Source organism: Triticum dicoccoides, chromosome 4B (genome assembly GCF_002162155.2).
Source record: "Triticum dicoccoides isolate Atlit2015 ecotype Zavitan chromosome 4B, WEW_v2.0, whole genome shotgun sequence".
NCBI classification, from domain to species: domain Eukaryota; kingdom Viridiplantae; phylum Streptophyta; class Magnoliopsida; order Poales; family Poaceae; genus Triticum; species Triticum dicoccoides.
The window spans coordinates 397,011,510-397,015,223 of NC_041387.1; positions in this window are offsets into that span (position 1 = coordinate 397,011,510).

Below are 3,714 nucleotides of genomic sequence, written 5' to 3' on the forward strand. Positions count from 1 at the left end.
GGGGTGGCCGTGGAGGGGTGGTTGAACAGGACCTCGTGGTGTGAAGGGCTGGATGAACAGTAGACGGTGGAGGGGTGGTTGAACAGGACCCCGTGGTGTGGAGAGTTGGATGAACAGTAGACGATGGAGGGGTGCCCGTGGAGGGGTGGTTGAACAGTAGCCGGTGGAGTAGCGTGCGGTGGAGGCTGGATGAACAGGAGCCCGTGGAGGCTGGAGGAGGTCGACGGTAGCCCATGGAGGCTGGAGGAGGTCGACGGTGGAGATGAACAGTATCCCGTGGAGTCCCGTTTTGTGGTACGCTACACCCCTCCCCCCCGTTTCGACTGTAGCGCTCCAACACAAGTCCGTTTCGTCCGTTTTGCGGTACGCCACACCCCACCCGATGAACAAGACCCCCGTTTCGACCGTAGGAGGTCCGTTTCCTCTGTTTTGCAGTACGCCACACCCCTCCCGATCAACAGGACTCCCCTTTCGACCGTAGGAGGTCCATTTCCTCCGTTTTGCGGTACGCCAGGCCCCTCCCGATCAACAGGACCCCATTTCGAATGTGGCCGGTCGAACACAAGGCCGTTTCCTCCGTTGTGCGGTATGCCAGGCCTTGTTTCCATCGCCTGTTCCGTCCAAGCCCTCCCGATGAACACGACCACACATTCCGTTCCACCCAGCCGGTTGGCTCCCCATGAACACGACGACGATGCTATTTCTCCGTTCCGACCCAGCCATGTACGTATGCGCGATAGGCGTTAGAGACCCTGCCCGTATGTACGTACGTGGCCGTATTTTCATTCTTGCACCCTCGCCGCTGTTCGTACGTGTACATGCTACGTGCGCGCCTCTACTACGACACATGCGCGCCTCTACATCTACGACACGTGCGCGCCTCTACATCGACCAGTATGTACGTACACGTTCGTGACCAGAATGACAACGCTACGTACGCTTCGACTAGGTGGGTCCCGACTGTCAGGCACTTCCTTGCGTGCGAAGATGTAGCTCGTGGGTCCCAGCAGTCAGGGGGGCGAATCAATTTTTTTGCCCGGACGCACTTCCTTGCGTGCGAAGATGTAGCTGGTGGGTCCCAGCGGTCAGGGGGGCGAATCGTTTTTTTTTGCCCGGACGCACTTCCTTGTGTGCGAAGGTGTAGCTGGTGGGTCCCAGCAGTTAGGGGGGAAACATTTTTTTCACGAAATATGGTGGCCCGTCCGGTGGGTCCCCGCTGTCAGGTGGAGGAATAATTATTTTGCGCGTAATAAGGAGGCACTTCCTTGCTGCGGCCGTGGACCCAGCTGTCAGCCTCTCCACGTACAGTCCACGTCCGATGGAAGCCGTTCCTTGACCACGTTGACCATGCCGCACCGAGAGCACCAGGGCGGTGGACGACGGCGAGGCCTAGGAAGGGGACGACGCGGAGCCGGGGAAGACACGGCAGTGGATGCCCACGCGTAGAGGAGTACGAGGGTTCACTGGTTCGCTGCGGTGTGAGGCTGTCGCCGCCACAGAATAACAGGGGGTGTGGGTGAGTAGAGGGATGGCCTGGCCAGTGGTGGGACTAGTAGGGGGCGGTGAGGTCTCTGCTGCATCGTAACCGGCCACAGGAGGCAGGAGCACGAGGCACGATCGGCGCTGGTTTGGGCGGCTGGAGCAAAAAGACCAGAGGTTGAAGAAGTACTACGGCCGTTGGATGGACATCGTATGGTCACTGGAGCTAGAATCGTGCATATTGACTAAGTTGACAAAGCCCTCCGTCCCCGTCAACTTAGTAGGCCCACAAGTCAGCCTGCCTCTATACTGGGTCCCAGCTAACAGGGGCAATATTCATTTTTTTGTGCGTAATAAGGAGGCACTTCCTTGCGTGCGAAGATATAGCTGGTGGGTCCGAGCTGTCAGCGGCGATAACGTTTTTTTCGCGAAATACTGAGGCCCTTTTGGTGGGTCCCCGATGTCAGACGGAGGAATCATTATTTTGCTTGTAATAAGGAGGCATTTCCTTGCGTGCGGCCGTGGACCCAGCTGTCGGCCTCTCCACGTACAGTCCACTTCAGATGCATGTCGGTCATTGACCACGTTGACTAGGCCGCGCCGAGAGCACCGGGGCGGTGGACGACGGTGAGGCCTAGGAAGGGAACGACACGGAGGCAGGGAAGACTCCGCAGTTGTTTCCCACGCGGAGGGGAGTACGACTGAACGAGGGTTTGCTGGTTCGTCTGCCGTCGCCGAAGAATAACAACAGGTGTGGGTGAGTAGAGGGATGGCTAGGCCAGCGATGGGAGTACGGTGGGGCAGTGAGGCCTGCGCGGCAGCACAGCCGGCCGTGGGGAGGAGGGAGCAGGCAGTCCCCCCGGCGCTTGTTTGAGCGGCTGGAGCAGGAAGAGCATAGATTGAAGAAGCACGACGGCCGTTGGATGGCCATCCAACAGTCACTGCTTGTGCGTCAACCTTTTTTATAGGAAAGCCTCAAATCTATGGAAAACAACATACAACCCATCTGCCATTATTTCTAATAATTTACAGCCCATTTGCTAATTCTTAAGGTTTTGTTTGGAGCCCATATTCTTTTTGTTAGCATTACAACCCATATTGTGGCCACGGTTAAAAAATTATACGAAATTTTGCATATTTCGGTGCGGTCTGAACTGTTTTTAATCCCAAAATTTCGACTCGCATTCAAACTGATTTTAAAAATAAATGTATATGAATATAAAATCCAACAAATTCTCCACGCATAAAAATTAATGTAATTTAAAATCTCGAAATGAAAAAAAAGATATTTGAAACTAATTGCCGGTTTGATGTGTTTTAAAAATGTACATCCCATTTCTCATTACTGATAGGCCATTTTCTCGGCCAGCCGAATGAAGCTCTCCTCGTCTTGAAAGATTTGCAGCCCAACAGGCCTGACAAAGCGACTTACTTGGCAAATCACAAAAAACTGGGCTGTGGCCTTGGACCCAGCTGTCAGCCTCTCCACGTACAGTACTCTTCCGATGGAAGTCGGTCGTTGATCACATTGACCACGCCGCGCCGAGAGCACCAAGGCGGTGGACGATGGCGAGGCCTAGGAAGGGGACGACGAGGAGCCGAGGAAGACGCGGCAGTGGATGCCCACGCGGAGAGGAGTACGAGGGCTCACTAGTTCGGCTGCGGCGTGAGGCTGCTGTCGCCGCAGAATAACAGGGGGTGTGGGTGAGTAGAGGGATACCCTAGGCCAGTGGTGGGAGTAGTAGGGGGCGGTGAGGCCTCCGCGGCATCACAGCCGGCCACGAGAGGCAGGAGCACGCGACACGATCGGCGCTGCTTTGGGCGGCTGGAGCAAGAAGACCAGAGGTTGAAGAAGCACTATGGCCGTTGGATGGACATCGTACGGTCACTAGAGCTAGAATCGTTCATATTGACTAAGTTGACAAAGCCCTCCGTCCTTGTCAACTTAGTAGGCCCACAAGTCAGCCACCCACTATGGTGGGTCCCAGCTAGCAGGGGGTATTCATTTTTTGGTGCGTAATAAGGAGGCACTTTCTTGCGTGTGAAGATATAGCTGGTGGGTCCGACCTGTCAGCGGGGGGGACGTTTTATTCGCGAAATACAGAAGCCCTTCCCACGTACAGTGCACGTACAGTGCGTAATAAGGAGGAACTTTCCTTGCGTGCGACCATGGACCTCGTGGGTCCCAGCCGCCAGGCTCTCCACGTACAGTCCTCTTCCGATGACTCTCATATG